The sequence below is a fragment of the Corvus moneduloides genome, chromosome 11 (assembly GCF_009650955.1).
Source record: "Corvus moneduloides isolate bCorMon1 chromosome 11, bCorMon1.pri, whole genome shotgun sequence".
Classification (NCBI taxonomy): domain Eukaryota; kingdom Metazoa; phylum Chordata; class Aves; order Passeriformes; family Corvidae; genus Corvus; species Corvus moneduloides.
The window spans coordinates 17,280,848-17,301,100 of NC_045486.1; the positions used below are offsets into that span (position 1 = coordinate 17,280,848).

Below are 20,253 nucleotides of genomic sequence, written 5' to 3' on the forward strand. Positions count from 1 at the left end.
GCATTGACCACTGAGATAAATGTAGGATTTTCTTGCTTTCAAGTGGGTAAAACTGTTCCAGTTGGTGGTTTTTGCAATGGCCTAGAGCAAGCCAAAGTCCTAATGTCCTGTGGAGCTCCATAGCTTGGCTCTGATGCTGACACTTGGACATCCAACAGGATCAGCTGGATTGTCTGAACCGTTTTCTGCTACTGAGTGGGTTACAGGCCCCTTCTCTGCGCCCAGGTCTTGGAGAAGGAGGCATTGTGGTAGCACTCAGATAAACCCTGGCAGTTTAATGGTTTGAAACAAATTCAGGAATAGACGTTTGCAACAGTGCTGCACTCAAGGAAAAAACCAACTCCCTATGTAGGTAGTACCTTCCTATAGTCTAGACAGATAATTTTACACTCCAAGACTGAATAATTGTATGTGGTTAAGATACCAAAGCTCAGCTCAGCGAATGGCCATGGGCGCTGTTATCCTCACTGAGCAGAGAAGTGCCTTTGTTTAAACCACCCAAATGAAAAGCTGCTGCCTTCCCAGTGATTTAAACCAAAATGCCCTGTTCTGCATTAGAGTTGAATTAAAAGGGAGTGCTGCCACAGCCCAGTGGACACACAGTAGTTTGCCAAGCCAAGGAAACTTCACTGTTTGCAATCATATGGCCATGCCATGCTTCTCCTCTGGTTGAATTAAAGTAACTTGATCACAGCCGCACAAACACTTGAGTTTTAAAAAGGCTTTTAAAATGCATGTGCAGGTATTTGTCTGCACCTATCAGACCTCAACACCCAAGTGCAGGAAGTGGATATGCAGACATGTTGGCTTCCCATCCATAAAAAAACCTGTGCCTGTTCCAGTGCCATCTATGTACCAGAAGGATGCCTTGGATTTGTGTTCTTTACCAGTGGATTTCTGCAGCAGGAGCAGGAATGTAGGCCAGGAATTCCTGGCATTCCTTTCTTTCTGATGTTGCTGATTGGTAAAGTGTTATGGTGGTGACAATGGGAATCTTTTTCCCTCTAAGAAATGTTATGTATCTGCCTGTTTCATCCTGTCACCCAGTGCCTTCTAGGTCAAGTGTAAATCCAGAGACCACTATGTGGAATTACAGTTCTGCAAGGCTTATGAGGGTCAGAGCTTTCTGTGTTACAACTGTGACTGAATTTTCCCTTTGTTCTATTTCTCACTTCACAACTGGCACAGACATCCTTGTATTCAGTATCCTAAAGCTTGTGGAGAGCTGAGGCAGCCTTGTAGCCCAGACTGCAAAGAAAGGTCTGATGTTCTGCCTGTGTTGGGGTGGAGCTACCAGAAGTGAATCCTTGCTGGCTGTTTACTTTTACATTAGAAATGGTAACAATAAACTCTCCTGGGACTTTGTCCTGCAAGTGTTCCCTGATAGACAAAGGGTCAGCTGGTGGTGGAAGTCCCATGTCTCATGGCATGGCTTTTTTTTTTTTTTTTTTTTTTTTTTGGCAAAATGTGGTTAGACTCCAAATCTAGAATAGAAATACAACTCATTGCATTATTCTGCTCCTGGAAAAAGAAAACAAGGTCTAACAAGCATGTTACAGAACTCAGATGCATCCCAGTATCATTTGCTGTTGTGGATACCCCAAGCAGTGTTGCCTTCCCATTAAGGCAATGAACTGAAGTCTGCAAGAGGCAGTAAAATGACTTCAGGATTGTTGGAATTTCTGTAGCGTGGCAGCAAGTCGTAGAGCGGTTGACAGAAGTAAAACCATTTGTCCTTACCATGTGGAAGCATAGAGTGTGTCCAACCAAAATGCAAGCTCCCTTCAAATGGATGTGTTAGGTGAAGTTAGGAGGGAGAAGGTTGGCATAGGGACAGTGGCAGAGTTAAGAGGAGACCAGCCTTGCTGGCCACTGCCAATTAGAGCCCCATTCACTGGAAGGTACAGTTTTGGTAATGAATGTTTAGTGTGCAGGTGGGCATTATTTTATATCTAGTGTAACTTGAAAGCAGTCAGGATCTAAAAGCCGTCAAGAGCAGTGATACTGAGCAATTGGCACTTCTGCCAGCATTGATAGAAACACAGATTTGAGCTGGCAGAAACGCAAACCTGTGCTTTAAAAAATGCGTTTGACAATGGAAAGTGAAGAGTTTGCCACCATTGTCCTACTGGATCAGGTAAGAACTCATCAGGAAACACTGGACACAGGTGGCTGCTACAGTGCAGTTCTTGGACACCAGCATTGTCTGTAATAGAAGTGGTTCTGATTTTTGCTTGTTTAGTAGCTCTCAGTTTTGATTGCAGGAAAATAAAATAAACAAGATTACTTCTCCAACCCAGGCAGTGAGCGATTCCACATACATCTGTCAAAAAAACCCCACTGTAGCAAGGGATTGGGTTGGGCTTCTGTTTTTTAGGCCATGGAGGATGTTGCTGAAATTCTCTGCACTGAAAACTCTTTGATTTCATTGGTAGCAGAGGGCGTGGCAGGGGACAGACTCCTTTGTTTCCTGTCAGGAGCAGGGGAGGGGAGGGAGCTGTTTGCAGATGGGTGGGAGATGGTACCAGTGCAATTAAAAAAATAATAAAAGCAGGGAAAAAATTGCTCCCCTGCATATGAGTATTTTATAGTGCCTGAGATGAGCAAGAACATGGGGTACTCTTCAGGCTTTGAGACACAAGGAACTCACCATTATACATCCTGCTTTTCTGTGCATTAAGGCTTTTAAAAATACCACTTTTCTCCTCTTCCCACTCCTTGCAGAAACAGCGTCCTTTTATTCTTTGTAGAATACATATATACACACGATTCCTTTGTCAAAGTGCACAATCTCTCTTTCACCTTACTAAATTGAAATTCAAAATTGCAGCCTGAGTTCCCAGAAAAGGTGGTGGTGCTCAGTGCAAGGCAGTTTATTCCATCTGATGACTTACTATCATCACTTGCTTTCTTCCTTTATCTTAAAGTGGTTGTTAATCAGTGCACCCATGCATCCCTGGTTAGCATGAAAACTCAAGTCTCCCTATTTAGCAGCACAGGCTTTGCCAAGACTGTACTTTTAGGATGCATTTAGAAGAACTGGCCACATCATTGGTTTTCTGTACTGACCAGCTTGATATTTATGTTCAGTATATCCTGAATAGAGGCAAAAACTGTGTAGTACATGTTCTCGGAACAGCTCTGCAGGGACATCCAGGAGAGGAGAAAAAGACTAGGGTGGAAATGAAAGACCCTAAATGTAGACCAGCCCAATTTTGGGTGTAGGCTTCAGTTCTGACAGGGAAAGAGAAGGGAGTTGAAGCCTGGGAGAGGTGATGCTCTATTTCTTCTGATCTGGATGAAGACATCCAGAACCTTGCTGTTTTCTTTTCGTGCTGTACCTGTGCTCTTTTCTGCCTCCTTCAGTACGATGAATTACTCAGATGGTGTTACTCGCATGTGCATAAATACAATATCTTCCTTCTAGTGTTAAGAAACAAAAAAAAGTTACTCTGTGGTAGGAATGATGGATTCCAGAGTGCATGAGCAGGGCTCAGTAGAGCCTGGTGAAGTATAACCTCCCCCTCTTCTTGAGGGTAAAGCTGAGCAACAGCAACGGGATGACTTGACTAAGACAATGTGGGACAGAATTAGGAACGGGAATCAGGAATTTAGTACTTAAGACTTTGGCTTTCTGACAAGATCATCTGTCTGTCATCAACAGAATGAAAACATAGGAGTCGTGGCTTTGTCTTTAGGAAGAAGAGATTAAATCCAAGTGGGTTATTTCAGTTTGGGCTGAAAGGCTCAGTGGCAGGTGCGAACTTTCTGCTTCCTGTCATCCAGCTCTTTAATTGCAAAATGTCTTTGCTGTTTGATGTAGCATTCTGAATTGCCAGGATGTTGTGCTACAGCAAGATGACACAAGCATTGCTCTGTTGCTGTCTGGTGGGCAGGAAATGGAGCACTGACTCCTTGGTATTACTGCCAACAAGGTGTCTTGGAGCACAGGGCTGCCAGAGTGAGGTGCCCCACTCATGCCTGTCCCTGCTGGCTGCTTAGGATCCCTCTCTGTTTCTGATCTGGAGCTCAGCAGTGAGGCTGGGCTCAGCTCCATGTGAGTCAGGTTTTAGCAGTGAAGCAGTTTGTTTTAAGGGAAAGAGAGGCACCACAATCAGTAGCAAGAGTCCTGACTCCATGCCCTACTCCAGTGTAAGCTGGGGACACTTTTTGTGGCTTCAGGAAAGCTTTGGACTGGTTGGCCTCAGGGGTCTGCCAGGATGCTGCTGTTGCCATAGGCATGTGGTTACAAAGGAAAGGGGGTAAAAAGCAGCAACAGAATGAGTGAGAAGAAAGGGGTAGGAATAGGAATTGAATCCAGCTCCATATTCTACATGGGAAAATTAACATTTCTTTTAAGCCAGCAAGATGGCAGAGCCTGGCTGCATAGAGATAAGTGTGTACAGCAGCTGCCCAGTGGGGTTTTGCAGGTTGACAGTGTTTAGCATGATGCATTTAACAATTTCATAGCCAGCTTTTCTCAGTGATGTGACATAAGGAGAAAAAATGTTCAACAGGAAGGTGAGGTGCATGTGCTGAATCCTACAAGAAATAGCTTCTCCACTATGTGGCCTAATGAATGCCTGGGTGAAAGAAGGGGTGAAGCAAGCATGTGTGAAGGACAGGGAGCTCACATCACCTCTATCTGGTGAAGTGACAAGGGGTTTAATGAGGATACCCTGACAACAGACTGTGCTGTGCTGCCTGTACAGGCAGATCAGTGCTGTCCTGAGGTGGCTGCTCAGAGTTTGTATGTCTTAATGAGGCCCACCCCATTGTTTGCCGTGGTGAAGGCAGCTTGCTATTCCTGCCTTCTTGGCTATTTGTCACCACACAGTAACTGGAACACTGGTATAGTCTGGCTTAAAGTGAACTTTTTCTTCTGTGTGGAAAGGGAAAAGTTGTTCTTGGTGGTATCTGTAACATCTGGGAAAAGGGGTTTTGTCTTGAACCTCAGGTGGTTCTGAATTTCTGCATAGAGATGGGAATGAGGAGCCAGAGGGTGGATCCAACAGGATTCAAGTTCATGTTTGAGCCCTGTTCCACTGCCCCATCTCACATTCTGAATTTGGCTTGGGAAATGAGGACAGGTGAGATGCTTGGCTAAGAGAGACCCAGTCTGGTAAGAGAATGCTAAAAATTTGACTAAATGTAGCTAGCAATAAAAAAAGTCTGACAGGTCTGTGAAAGCTGTCTACTAATGCATCCTAGGAAAAGGTACTGGGGAAGGGCTGCCTCATTTAAGCTGAAGGGAAATGTGAGCATAAGAATGTACAATCTAGTCCTCAACAAATGGAAGCTGCAGATTAGAAGAATGCTTCCAACCATCAGAGTGAGGTTGTGAAGCATCTTTCCGATAGGAACAGGGGAGAGAAAAAACTAATTGTTTAGGACACTGCTGATGAATTACAGGGCATGAGTACCAGCAGTAGCACAGACTGGACTTGAAAACACAGAACATCCCTTCTGAGCCATTCCCCAGATCCTGCATTTTTAAATTTTTCGTGGTAAGCTCCCAGACTGGTGAGAAGTGATGAGAAATAGGGATTGCTGCTACACTCAGGTCCTTCACCAAGGAGCAGAACAATACCACTTGGAGCATGTTGTCAGCAAAGTCCAAGAATTTAGCATGGAAGCTTTGGAAAGGAAGAAGTGTTAATAATAATCATCTGTAGTTTAAACCTGTTTTATCACCACTGGCTTGCTGTGTAAGGAAATTTCAAGATGAACTATCTGCTCTAAGTACAAATAAGTATATTTTGCATGTACTTTTTTTACAGAACTGCAGGGCAATACTGACAAGCTGAAGTTAGTCTGGGCAGAGGAAATGAACCATCAAATCTCAGCAGAGAGTATGATGATTATAATGCTGACTGCTGAGAGCAGTGCAAGATCCCCCTTGAGTACCAGGGGAGAATGATGATGAGATATTTTCACAGGGTGGATATGCAAAACAAAACAGTGCACAGTGAAACACTGGCAAGAATACCTTGGTGTCAGGAATCATTTTCATGTCTTCTGGGATTTTCTTAAGTTAAATAGCTGATGCTTTAGAAAATTGACCTGCATTATTTCAGGGATGTATCCCACATGTTTTTATTAACATGCTATTAGGAGAATGCTCTGATTTTCTGCAGTTAAACAAAAAAAAAGTAACTATTTAATATTCTGTGACTGAAGCCAGAAGCTGTATTAATTACTGTATGTGCAGAGACAGATACCATCCAGAGAAATGGATTTGGCCAAAATAAGATAACTATGAAGAATGGAGTGACTTGCTGCCTTCAACAGATTAGCAGCCAAACTGTTAGAGAAAGGAAAAGACCAAATGGCATGTTGTGCTTTGACATTTTTAATAGCAGTATTTTTTCTTGGTGTCTGTTCCATCTCAGCTCTTCTGACTTTTCTTTCAAATTGTTGCCAATAGTCTTTACATGTGAAAATGTCTTGTATGGTCAACAACCTTTTTGCTCTTTAATGATGGATACCACGTAAAAGGGACTTGTCAGACTGGTGCTCTCCGGCGCAGTTGTTAGTGCTGAAAATGTTGCATTGTGTTTCTGTAGTTGACAGTCTGGCTGTTTCCCTGAGTCAAAGGCTCCCCCTGTGTTGTTACTCTGAGCAGAGCTTAAACCGGAGCTCAGCAAAGTCTGGCAGTGCTCTTCCATCGCAGGGCCTGCCTGCGTACATGATCACCAATAATCAGCTGCACAGTAGCAGCTTGTTTTCTGCTCTCTGGCTTGTTGGAGATGATATATGAAGTATGAAGAATAATGTGAGATGTTTTTCTTAAGCTACGTTAAGCCCACTATGCTGACAGCAGCAAAACGGAGCTTGTTTTGACAAGGAGTTGAGTTAACATGACACAAAAGCTAAACTCAGGAAAGATGAGGATTTGTCAGACACTGGTGATTTTTTTTTTTTTTTTTTTCTGTTGTGGGTCATTTTAAAAGCCTCTCCCCAGTATTCCTACCTTCCCAGGGTTTATTTGATGAGCTGTTACCTTCTCCACAGTCTGAAAGACTCCTTGTTTTTTGTTTTTTTTTTTTTCTGTTGATCTTTGTTGCTTCCAGAAAAAAGAGCGAAGATTTATTTTGAGACTTGCGGATCATTACAATATTGGTAGTGTTGCATCTTCGTGTGGTTGTGACTTGTCACTGTGAGTTGTTGCTTCCAAGGAGACAGATTCAGCTCGACAGGAGGAAGACAGTGTCATATCTCATGACATATTTCTCTGCACAATGGGACATATATGAGGAGTGAGGACCCCAACACAAATGGCTTAAGCCTGTAATCCTTTTATGTCTTCTCTCAGGCAAGCATGGGCATTTCAGATCATCTCTGGGGCATGGATCAGACGGGGCTTTCTGTTTCTGTAACCATCAAGGGGCAATTGCTACCCCAGTAGGTCGTTGAACCAGCTCATTCTGCCACAGTCCGAAGGATGGATTGCTTGAGGTCTGGCATTATTCATGCTGGGATGGGTATGAATAAGTCCTGTGCTCCAGTGTGTAAACTGTTTGCATAGCAGAGGTTGGAAAAGTAGTGTTGCCCCTCCTCCCCCTGTCAATGTTGAATGAAGGCTTTGCATTACCCTGAAGGTGGAAATATTTGAGCTTACAAGAATTGAGGTGCTGAAGGTGAATGGACTCTGACAGTCAGTGGCAAAAAGCATGAATGCTTTTCCATGGATCACCTGTACTGGGGGATCCTATGGCTACATGCTGGGGTTTCTCTGGGTTTGCCCAAGTGCTCTTGTTCAAGGAGGGGTGCATGTGCTCAGGTACCTCCACAGTATGATGCCAGAATTCATCTGAGGTTGAGAAGGTCTGCACACAGGAACCAGGGTTGCAAAGCCAGTTACAAAGTTTGTTCCATAGTTTAAATTTGTCGAGTTGATCCTGCTGCTGGATATTTATTAATTTTTTTGTCTATGGATATTTTCTGCTAGGTTCTCTTCTCTGTATAATGGGCTTGTACCACGGTGGTCTATAGGAGCTGATCTCAGCAGGAAAGGACCTTTCTGGTATTGTTAGGTAGCTTGAAAACTTCTCACTCATAGAAGTGTGCTGCCCCTTCCTTCCTCAGCCCTTGTTTAGCTTTCACCAGTCACCAACTGCCATAACTGAACATTCCCTGATGCCATGGGGTTTGGATGACAGACCAGTTCCCAATGGCCAAGTCACAAATGGCTCTTCTGTCAGTACTGGGAACCTTTCTCCAGGGCTGCACGAGCCAAGGAGGGCTTGTTCCTTGCTGGGCCATCCTGACCAGATTGCAGTGAGCTGAGCTAGGAGAGTGCCTCCATCTGTTGCATCTCTTCTCAAACTGCTGGTCCTCAAACACAATATTGAGTAAAGTGATAAATGTTGGTAAAACACTTTGGAATTGTGAGCCGGGATCAACACTGAGGTTTATTAGAAACCTGTAAAATACTTTGACCTTCATAATGCTGAGCCTCTTTCTGCTTTCACTAAAAGTGGCTGCAGAGCTCCCACTGACCTCAGCTGGGCAGGACAGATCCAGAAGTGCAACACTTGTCTTGCTGTCTTGCTCAGAGTGGTGTCAACAGCCTGGTTCTGGCAGGTAGATAAAGGAGGAGTCCCATATTATGCAGGAAAAATTATTAATAAGCTTTATAATGTGTTATTGTAATGACCAGCTGTTTGGGTTTTGCCTTTGTGTGTCCATGTGCAGGTGTTCTTTTATCTCCTCCTCTTGTTCCCCAGCCGAGGTAGCACGGTAAGCTTTGGGGTTAATGTTGGTGTCTAATGCAGGAGTGGGGGACTGTGAGCCATGACAGTATTACTTGAGGGTTTGCATGAGCACACAGATAGGCCTGGATGAAAGAAAACATCTTCACTACAATACAGATCACACCAGCCAGAGGAGCAGCTAATATTGCAATAATTGCTAAAATTACAGTAGTGTATTTTCTGAAGATGTAATGGGAGATGAATGTTGGGCAGCAGAGGTGCAACGGACCTGAATCATCTGTGGTGGGTGATTTATTGAATGGAGCTCTATGTGTGTGGTGAGAAGCTGGATCTGCTCTGTGGTTTTCTAAAGGACTGTTGTGGCCAGCATAATCGTATTGCTGCAGTGTCCTCACCAGCTCAATGCTCCATCCATCCAGAAGCCAGGTGATAAGACAGGATGCTCTGGCCAGGGACATTTGCCCCTGTCAGAATCACTCCAATCACCCTGGGTGTTTTCCAGTAGCACCTGTGTGCAAGAATGCAGGTGCTGAGTTGCATTTCCAGCCTTGCTGAGAGCTACTAGCTGCACACTGGAGTCTGACACTGTAATAATAGATTTCTTTTGTCAAATGAAATTAATCTTGGATTATCTGCTTCACCAATCCAAATACAGGCTCCTATATTAGCATCCACTTTCCTTAGGCTCGAATCTTTCAGGAAATAGATGCAAATTGGAAAACCTACGTTTAACTGTGGTTGTAAATCCCAGCCACATCACACGTGCGCCTGGGAGGTAGAGAATAGCTTTCAAACCATTTCCCACAAATTGAGAGTGAGTGCTGCACTCCCATACATTTTATTAAAGCTGTGGTGAGAAACACACTTGCCAGTACAGTGCCCCTGTGCTTGAAACAACCACTCCCATTTAAAGAACAAAAAATGCTGTCATCTACCTCCAGCCCGTGGCAGCCAGGTTAACTTCTGCCCTCTGAATTAACACACAAAACTTTGTAAGGAGTCACTCAGAGCTCGACCTATCTGACACAACCTTGCTATGTCAAGAACTCTACAGGGAATCAGAGGAGCACTTTGCCCCTCCTTATCCCTGCCCCCATTGCCTGTAAAATAGGGCTTCTAATTGCCTGTAAAATTTGGCTGGTTGGTGATGCCACAGGGAGAAGGTGTGAGTGGATGTGCAGTGAGGGGTGTCAACACTACGTGTTGCAGTGAAGAACTGTCTGAGCTATTGAAGAATCCTTCACAACTGGAAGGAGGATTGCCAGGGTGGAGTCTTCTGGGGCCTGGACCATTTGGACGTGGAATGACCTGGCATAACTTTCTGGACCAGCTGAGAAAGTCTGTCCTTTGCTCTGCTGTGTGGATGTTTAACCCCATTGTCTGCACTGCGTCATTGCTGAGTGTCAGACATATCCCAACTGCCTGAGATGTAATTTCAGGAAATGCTTTTGTTTTCTTGGTTAGGTTGGTTGAGGTTTTTTTCCCTTTTTGCAGTTCAGATGACATCCTTTCAACTGAAGCTTTAGAAACTCCAGAACAGTAGTCCAAGCATGATTTAAAAACATGCTAGGAGTGGAAATGCAATTAAGGTGCCTTAACCTCCTTTACTCTGCCCTGCAGCAATGCAAAGGAAAACAATTTGGTTTTATAGGTTATTGTAATCTAGAGCTTTAAACTCTTAACATGCCTTAATCATTACTGAGTGGTTATTGAAGAAGTTTACCTTCATCACAGTCATAAACAACTGCTAAGTCAAACATGCCTTTTACATTTTTATTAGACAAACAGCACAGTAATAATGGTCACTGTGGCCATTTTGTGAAAAACTGAGGCAAGTATCAGTCAGCAAATGAAATAATGAGAAGTCTCAGCTGTTGCTGTTAAATGGAGATAGTCATGCCAAGCACAGGTACTATGCTCGTTACCTTTTTTAGCTTCATCTGAAGAAGGAAAGTTGTTATATTGTAAGATATATTTCAATGCAAACATGTTTCAGGAGCTCCCACTCCTGCTCAGATTGGTGCTCCTGGAGGCTACTCACACATTTAATGTGAAGACTGACATACATGTTTTAGTAGCATGAGAGCTGGGTCTATCTTCTCAAAGCTTCACTTTCCTTCTATTTTAAGCACAGACACAAAGGACCAAGGAAAGGGTTTTTGTCAGGTGTGCAGCAGGGCTGATTTGCTTGTCCCATATCGGGCTGCACACCCGGGATAGCTGCTGCCAGCCTGTCCTCACCTGATCTGCCACCAATTTGCCAATATGATTTGTAGGTTGTACAGGACCACACAAGAGAAGAGTATGCCTCTTAAGTTGACTTACTTTAATGAGATGGAGAGCTTGGAGTGCATAGGGGGGTTTTTTTGTAAAGATCTTGCGAAACAAAGAAGAACCTCCTATCTTTTTCTGAGAACAAGGTTTTTAATTTTTGGTTTAGTAAAGTGAAATTCTTCATATGACATGAAGGCTTTTATCTCTGTGCCTTTGCTGCAATAGATCCTCCTGTGAGCTAGAGGATGAGGATTTCAAAACCTGTCACTGTTGGTCTTGTCCATTATTTGTGGTGTGAGGAGAGCTGACTCAATCGCATGCTTGGAAGTTTTCCACCTTTGTAGGAAGGGAAGGACAGAATCCCATGTGGATTGGTGCTGCTGCAAAGCCTTGTGCTGGCTGTGTGTGAGCTGTGGTTGTACACCTGCAGCTTGGCTGTGCTGGGCAGGGGGTTCACTGCACATGGCCCTGCTTAGCAGGTGCACAGTTTTGTTAGTGCCTGATCTGACCCTTCATTTGGAAAGCATTTGCTGTCCTCTCCTGACAGCTTTTTGTGATCCATATTTTTTTTATAGCTGGTATAATCTGAAAATCAAGTACTTTTGGCAGTTTTCATAGCTCCATATAGTACACTGTATTCATCTGAGCAACTGCCATTTGTTTTTAATCTGTCCAGATCCAATTATTTTAAATGTCCACAGGTGAAGCATTAGAGACCATGTGTTCTTTCTGTTTCAAAAAGGAAATTCTTTATCTGTCATGGTTGGGGGTGGGAGCTCTGTTCCTGGTCATCCAGTGGTATGTGATGTGATAGTCACTTCTCTGTGCCTTGGTTCTCTTGCATGTGCAGTAAGACTCCACCACTCCTCCATTTATAACAGGGCTGGAAGTCTACAATGTGCTTAAGGTGACCAGGGGAGATTCACATCTGACCTCTGTCATTAGTTTGGTTCTGCTGGAGAACAAGAGTTTATTCAGTTGTTATCTTCATTTTGAAAGTAAAAGCAGTGATAGTGGAGTCTTCTTTAGCAGGCATGGTCTGGGTAGGGACAGTTAATGAAAGTGAGGAAAAAGGGGACAAATAAATGTATGTTTGTTGCTCAGTGTTTCTCAAACGATTCGTATTGCCAACACAATGTGAAGGGATGGAATTAATAAAGTCCAAACTCTTTCTTACACTTGCCATGCAGGTGCACAGAGGTAATAATGGTAATGGTGTTACCATTATTGGTATAATTGGTATAATTGCATTGTATGTTTAAGAGGCTGGAAAAGAGCTCTTGGCTATAAAGGGTTAGGATGTCCAAGGAATGGAAGGATTCCTTTTGCCTGAAGTCACAGCTGCATGTTCAGCATCTCTCTAATCCTCTTCTCCTCTCTGGACTGTGTTTCTTGACCTCCTTGGGGGATTTTGATCCACACGTAGAAACCCCAAATCTATTACTTGGCCATAACTGCCTGTGGGGGATACACCAGTTAGAAAATCCTGGCACTTCTCTGTGGAAACAGGGCAATGGCTGGAGAGAGAGACAGGAACCAGACTTTTTGGCATGGATGTCCCCACCATGAGTTGCAGCCTCTGCTTGGCTGATAGAGAATTTCTCCTCTCCAAAATTTCTGAGCAAAACTTATTATCATCTTTTTAGGGGCTATTTGGTGATACTTAGCATAAAGCTTGTCATCTCAGCTGTAAACAATTGTCCCCTCAGTCAGTGGCAGTCACCTCTCAGCCAGAGAGCAGAACTGAGGCCATGGAGACAGGATCATCTCCTTGCTCCGAGACATTTGTGCCAGTTCAGCCTGGGAGCTCAGCAGCAGCAAGGTGGAGAGATGGGCTTGGGCTGTGTCCCTTGGTGCCAGCAGAGCCCTCAGCCAAACCCCATTAGGCTGTTGGGACACTCCATAAGAAGAGGCAGTGGCTTTGCCTGCCTCTGAAGGAGTGAGCAGGACCAGGCAGCTCTTGGAAACACCATCACCTCTGCTGGCTGCCTGTGAGGAGACCAGTGAGTCCTTGGTGTGGGCACTGGGCTGGCTGGGGGAGGCACCCACCCATACAGAACAGACAGGGCCCATTAAGAGTTAATGTGCGCAATTAGAAAGGAGCAGCAAGAGTTGGAGGGTTCAGAAGGATGGCAGTGGGTGTGAAACACTCTAACATTCCCATTAATTTGAAATGTCTCCTTTCTGGCCAGAAAGAAGTGCCCAGATTTTTTAGTCAATATTAATTTTACACTTGGCACCACAGGAGAGTGTGAACTGCTGAGTTCACAAAGGGCCCATCTAATAAACAGACAATAGAAAATCAGAAAAGCGAAGATTGAGCTCACTTGCCCAGGCGATGAGAGTATAATAACCATGAGGGCTGCAGAGGGCAATGGAAAATTCTGAGCAGTAATGAGGAGTCACAGCAAGTGCCTGTGCCTGGGCTCACTGGGCACAAGTAGGAGCCAGGAGAGAAGGTGGGACGGTGCAGCATTGTGCAGGCAGAAGGAAGGCTTGGATCTGGAATGAGAGACAGATGAGGAGGAGGATATCACGTCATAGGTGTACTGTAGGAATGGAGGGCCAGATTAGAAAAGCAAATTGTTCCCCTACAAATGAATCCCAAGCCTGATCTCCATCTAATTTCCTTTAGAAGAGGGTTTGAAATTTTAGATGGGCTCCCACGTGCATGCCTGGTGCCTGTCAGCTCCCCTCTGTCCTACCCTGTTTGATCACCTCTCCCTTAAATGAACCTTTCCTGTCTCCTGGTGGCCTGCAGGATAGCAGACATTGGGCTTTCAAAGCTGCTGTGGTTAGCCAAGTGAATACTGCAGATGTAAGAGATGAACTTGATTCCGAGGAGCCGGGTGCTGCCAGCTTTCTAATAAACCCAGAGGAAACTCTCTGGGAACTGGAGATAATTGTAAGGAAAACAGATTGGTTTGTCAGACCTGTTTGCCTGTTGTCCTCAGTTTTCAAGTAGTCTGCAAAACTAGTTTCTTTTATTCAATCTTGTTGCTAGCGCAAGACTTTCCAAAACCAGAACTACTTTATTTCAAACTAATCCATGCACACTTAGTGTCCAGAGGTCCTTGTGCTCCATGCCTTGGCCTCTCCTTTCTTGCTGGGATAGTAGAGTGCAAAGCTGGGTAACAGACTGAGGACTTCATTTTCTGCTGTGGCTGAGCTGATGTTTCAAAATAGATTGATTTTTCTGCAGGATTGTTCTTTTAGCTCCATTCCCTTCTTAATGAACGCTTTTCATATCTGTGGAATCTGAATTCTACCTCGATTGAAATGGCACCACCGTTATCAAAATTCAAAGCCTGTATCTCAAACCCCAAGCTACTGAAATCCCTGGCAAACCTAGCACCTGGTTAATGAATACATCTTGAGGTGCCCAGATACTTTATTTTCATTTCTGTCACACAGTTAGTGTTTTTGATCTGCCCATTAGAGAAGCAAGGTGAAAGAGTAAGAACTTGCCTGTCTCTGCATTATCTGCATGTGACAAGGTGCCAGTGGCTGCTGCATCTGATCAGCTGTAATACTCAGGACTGATTTCTGGATAGAAAGCCACTGATTTTGTTCAAGATCAGAAGAAGGAAAAGAGGCATGACTTTCCCAGCAGTTGTGATCCTGTGAGTGAGATGAAAAACAATGAAATGCATGGCATGTGAAGTCCTTGGAAAGAGGGGAAATCAAAGCCCTGGTAAAGAAACAGGTAAAACAAGTGTGGTTAGACAAAGGAACAAGGGGATACACGTGAAGTGCAGGTGTTGGAGAGATGGGGCAAATAGACTCCTTTAGAAGAATGATAAATTCCCAGAGCCTCTGGTGTGAAAAAGGAAAGGCTTGTGGAGAATTCATAAAATACACTGGGAATGAGGACAGGGATGGGAGATGGGGAAGTCTTCCAGAGGCGTGGGAGTAGCTGGTTGCAGGGGCCTCCTGCAGCATGAGAGGTCCCTTCTCTCAGGGATGACGTGGCACCAACACTGGAGACCGGCTCCTGGGCAAAGGCAGGACCTGTGGGAATGTCGTGGGCATACGGCAAAGTAAATCATAATGCAGAGACCTGGGCCCAATCTCATCTGACCCTGCAGCTCCTCCAGTCTGTTCCTTTTCAAGCCCCAGGTGTGTGGCTGAAGTTGTCCAGCCTACAGTCTGAGATAAAGCCCTCATACAATCTGGAGGTTTTACTGGGTTTTCAGTCAAGCTGAAATATGAGTAAATACTCTAACTGCAGCCATCTTTTGGCACCCAAATTTGTAACACTCATGAGTATAACCAAAAAACAACATCTGTTTTGAGGTGTGAGTTAATACTTATTGTGCATCCTTCTGCAGGTGCCTTGCACTTGATCTGTGCCCTTCCCCTGCTTGCTCCGGGAGACTTGTCCTGGAACTCTTGTGGTGTCAAGTAAGGACTTGGACCCCAAGCAGCTGTGTGCTCCTGGGGATTGGCAAGGCTGGGGGTGCCACTCATGGCACAGGAGTGCAGTACAGTGAGACTTAATATTTTTTTTTTAACCTTTTTTCTATCCCATTTATGAGATATCTGCTTGAAGGTAACTGGTTGTGTTTGTACCATTGGACTGTGCTGCTGTCTGTGCTGATCATGGCTGTGTCTGGGGGTGATGGAGGGATGGGGAAGGCAAGTAAAGCTGTCATCACAACTTCTGCCCCAACTGTCTTGGCACACAAGTGGAAGTCATCTTCTCATCTGCATTTCTTCAGTGAAGTGACACCTCCTCTTTAGCCCTTAATAACGTGAAGACTTAATAAATGCAACCTTTGACTTCTCTTTTCTTTCATTAAACATGTTACCTTTGTCCATGTGTCTTAGCACCTCGGTGTGGTGGCTGGCAAAGCCCACACCAGGGCCCTGCTGGCTGATGTGATCTCGATCAGGCTGTAAGAGTTGAGGTGAGTGATAATGTGTCTGTTCCTAGATAACCACCCACTTACTAACATGCTTCATTTGGCCAAATGGCTGGGCAGTTAAATTACTTGAAAACACACCCCTTTTGTGACTGCTGCTGCTCTGTGATGGGGGAAACATGAGGCTTGTTGTAGATCAGTACTGGGCAGATGCCATGTAGTTCCCCTGTTGGATCCTGAGTGCAGTGATCACTGTACCTCTTACATTTGTAATGAGGTCCACCCTCCCACACAGGGCACGTGTGAGGGTTTTGTGTGGGAGGATGAGTGTGGGGCTTCATACGCAGCTCTCACTAGGCCTCCTTCCCTTCTGAGCTCCCACTGGCTGCTTGCTGAGGGCGTTGATAGCACCTTCTTGCTCCCTCACTTCTTCACGGAACATAAAATGCTGGCAAAACAGGTTTCTGATTTGGATCCAGAATCCAACATTTGAGCAGTCGTGAATGCTCACAGATTGCCAGGACTGGAAGGCTTCACCTGAGGTCTGAGGAACTCAAGTATGAAATAGCTGTATTGCCAAAGGCAGTGTGTAACATTGCTTTTAAAAATTTCTTGGCACCTGAAACATGGAGAGTGGGTAAATATAACATTAATCTTTAAAAAAAGGTTTGGGAGGATCCAGGAAACCAAGAGCTTGTAAGCCTGGCATTTGTAGTACATAAACTAGTAAAAGCTGTAATAGACAAAAAAGTATGTTTGACAATGAGATAAACACAATCAGTTTGGGAAAAGTCAGTGTAGTTTATATGAAGGCAGGATGTTTGTCTTGCAAACCCCTTGGAGTTCTTTGAAAAGAATGTAGATAAGAGTGAAAGAGCTGGTACTAGATTTCTGTAAGACTCTTGACAAAGTTCAAAATACCTTATTGAGAACCTGTGCAGACTCTGCAAAGGAGAGAAGGTCCTGAGATGTACAAATAATTGGCAAAGAGATTGGAAACAAGGTGGGAGAATGCTGCCAGGGAGTTTCACAGCTCAGTGCTGGGATTTGTGATGCTGAACCTACCCAGGAATGACCACTGAAAACAGGGAGAGCGAAACTTCAAACTTGCTTGTTAAAGTTTTTCGAGACAGCAAAGATGATGGTTAACAGTGAAGTATTGTTGAAAAATCCTGAGACTGAATGGCTGACCAGTGAAAGGGTGGATGAAATTTCATGTGGATAAATGTGAAATGAGGTATGCAGAGAAATAAGGATTGCTGTGCATATAAAACAATGGGCTTGGAGTTGACCAAGATCTTGGGGTTATGTCAGATAACCTTGTGAAAGCATGAGGTCTACCCTAAGAGAAAGACAAATTAAATGCTAGAAGCTAAAACAAAAACAAACAAACAAAAAAAACCAAACCAGAAAAACACTATTGCAGAGTTCTGGAGGGAGTTGGTGGTGTTTGGTTTTAGTGTTGTGTTGGTTGGTTGGTTAGTTTGTTTTAATTTTAAAAGGCCTGATGTGCTTTCACTGTGAATACATGTGGTTCTGCTTTCTTCATACTCAAGGAGTATACTAGACATGGGAAAATTCCAGTAACAGCTTCTGTATAGGATTGAATGAGAAATTGTCCTCAGCTTGGAGGAGGCATGTCTGAGAAGTATAGCAAAGGTGGAAGAGCTGTTGACTGCCTTCCCCTACACAAGAACAAGGGGTTTCCAAAGAAGGCCTTGGTTTGAACCGTCATGAATGCTCTCACCTCTTCTATTGTAGGGTGATTTTTCTCATGTACAGCAGAATCATCTCTCCTGAGGAATACTGCTTTCCTATCCGAGTTTCTTTGCTGAAGAGGGAAGACAAAGTCCCTCTAGGTAAAATCTTGTGTGATAATTTATGCATTCATTATGCTGGCCCAGCCTCCAAATAGAGGTTTGGCTGTGGAGGAAGTTTCCTCGCCCAGATGAATCACTCACTGGTATTTATGCCATACATGCATGATAATCCTTTTGATCTTTGTAGGCATCTGGGATTCTTCTGCTTGGGTAACTGGCAGGCAGCCTGGCTCATCACAGCTGGCAGCTGCAAAGGTGGAGACTGGCTAGAAATAGCTGGAAATTGATACGACCCTCTCTGGAGACCCCTCTTCCTTTTGCTTTGAAGGTGTTGTACACTTGATTGCCATGTTTGCACTGTTGGCTACAGACTGCCCTGTGTCATCTCTGTCCCCACAGCACAGGGCCATCCACAGGAGCTGGTTAACGGGGAAAGGGAGAATGGGGAGGTCAGAAGGGGGCAGGGCTCAATGTGGACTTCAGAGCACCTGCATAGGCTTACTGGGTGCTAAATACACTGGATTTGTTATCTGCAAATCCCCATCAATCTGTGGCTTAAAGAACCCGAGGAAAGTGTTGGGGTGGACAGTGTTTTATCACTAGCAGGCCAGCTCCCACCTACATTAGCACATGGCCCCATCCAAAGGTCACTTGGGAGGGCTGAGTAGGACTTTTCTCATCATGTAGGCTTCCTCTCTTTTATGTGCATCATTACAGACATGAGCTCTGCACCTTGTCTCTGTGCAAGGTGTGTGTAATCTTTAGGTCATAAAGATTAAGGCTTGCATTTGCCCCTGGACTTAAGGAGAAAAATCAACACTTATCAGGAAAGTCAGTATAAATGGCTCTTTTCCGGCTCATTCCTCCTTCCTGTCACTTCCCCTTACTTAGTCCTGTTTCTCTGGCACAGTCCTATCAGCACACTATTACTGTCACCTTTAATAAATCCATGTGTGAAGTGTGTCTAGCAGAGAGGTGTTTGGGTGGATTTGTATTTGCTTGGGAGTCCTTGGGGCTTTTCCTCTAAGGAAGCTATGGAGAATAAATGGTTTACCAGAGTTTAGAGTGGTGCTGCTGGCGTTATGGAAGAGAGAAGTGGCACGAAGTACCCGAGATCGCAAAATGGTATAGCCAGAATGTTGAAGTGCAATTGAAGTGTGCAGAGAAGAGGGTGGAAGGAAAAAAGATCCTAAGAATAGATTTACCAGCAATTTTAAAATCAGATTTTCCTAGCGTTTGGTTTCTAACAGCTTGTAATCAGCTAATGCTTGTGCTGTCAAAGCAGGTGCTTGACCACCTCTGCGGGTTCCACGTTGTGTGTTTCAGTAACTGGTGGTTTCTGAAAGCCCTGCCCTCTCAGCCATGAGCGTGCAATGCTCGTGGGTACCTTGGTAATGGGGAAAAAACCTGCAGGTTTCCCTTTGGGAAATGTGTGGGCAGAGTGCCGCTGTGTGGTGACACAGAGCACGACGTCCTTGGCACGGGGTGGGGGTTGAAAGAGCATCTCTTCGAAGTTAGTGGAAGGATGTCTGATTTCTTCCAAGGATTTGGGTTGTGCCTGGTAAAGGAGCAGGAGCAACACTCCAGACACTTATATTTTGATTGTATATTGGTTTTTCTTCCCTTCTCTCCCCAATTGCCTTTTGAGAAGGGTAAGGCAAAGTATGTTCTTTTCCAGTTGTGTATTAACATCGTGTCATTCCTCAAGGGACAGGGGACTAGAGGTAAGAACAGGACGTGTATAGATCCTATGCTGTGTTCTGAAATCTTGTCCAACCAATTTGTTGCAAATTGTCTCAGTTATAGAGAACACAAATTCACGTACTCAGGGCTGTGGTTTCTTGTACCTGTGCCAGCAGTGCCAGGGCTGTACTGTTGTAATAATACCTCTATTATGTGTGTTCTGCACCCACACTGCTTATACTGAGACTGAAGTTGTCTTGGTCACTTGTCCTGGCATCCTCAACTTGGTCATTTGGCTTTACTAATAGGTCTCACACCTTAATTCTTGTTTTTCAGTCCCTTTTAGCTTAAATATTGAGTTTGTGGATAATTTGCTTTGGGTTCTGCTCCAGGGAAGGGAAGGCTTCCTTCTGAAGTTGGTGGTTGTAAGAGTGAATGGAAAAGAGAACAACAGTAAGCAGCAGCCACCTTGCCAGGGGCATAGCCTGCAGGCTTTCCCTGTGCTGTAAACCACATACTGGCTCTGCAGCTGAGCCATCCATATGCTCAGTGGCTCTTTGCAGACATTGTTCCAAAGCAGCCATGCTCCATGAGCTCTTCAGCCCAATCATAAGACATTTGGTAGAATTTAGAAGTGCATGTGAGCTTCCCCTTTTCACTGTCCCTTTCACTCTTGTAAGGAGGATTCAACTACTGGTGTCTTGAAGCTGTACATGGGATACATGTTAAATCAGGGAAGGGAGCATGGTATGCACTGCATTGTTGCACCTTGAAATACCCCTGCGCCCCTTATGGGTGTTCCTGTCCCTTGGAGGGCAACCATAGGGATAATCATGGGCCTGAACTGTCTCCCTCACAAATACACATCCTCCTCCATATGTACACCAGCCCCCA

At 44.5% G+C, this 20,253-nt stretch overlaps 1 protein-coding gene across 2 annotated transcripts in view; it reads left to right on the plus strand.

The window, feature by feature from the left end:
- The window catches only part of LOC116449186 (high mobility group protein HMGI-C-like), a 51,286-nt gene that overhangs the window by 11,112 nt on the left and 19,921 nt on the right, over positions 1-20,253 (plus strand). The window lies entirely within an intron of this gene.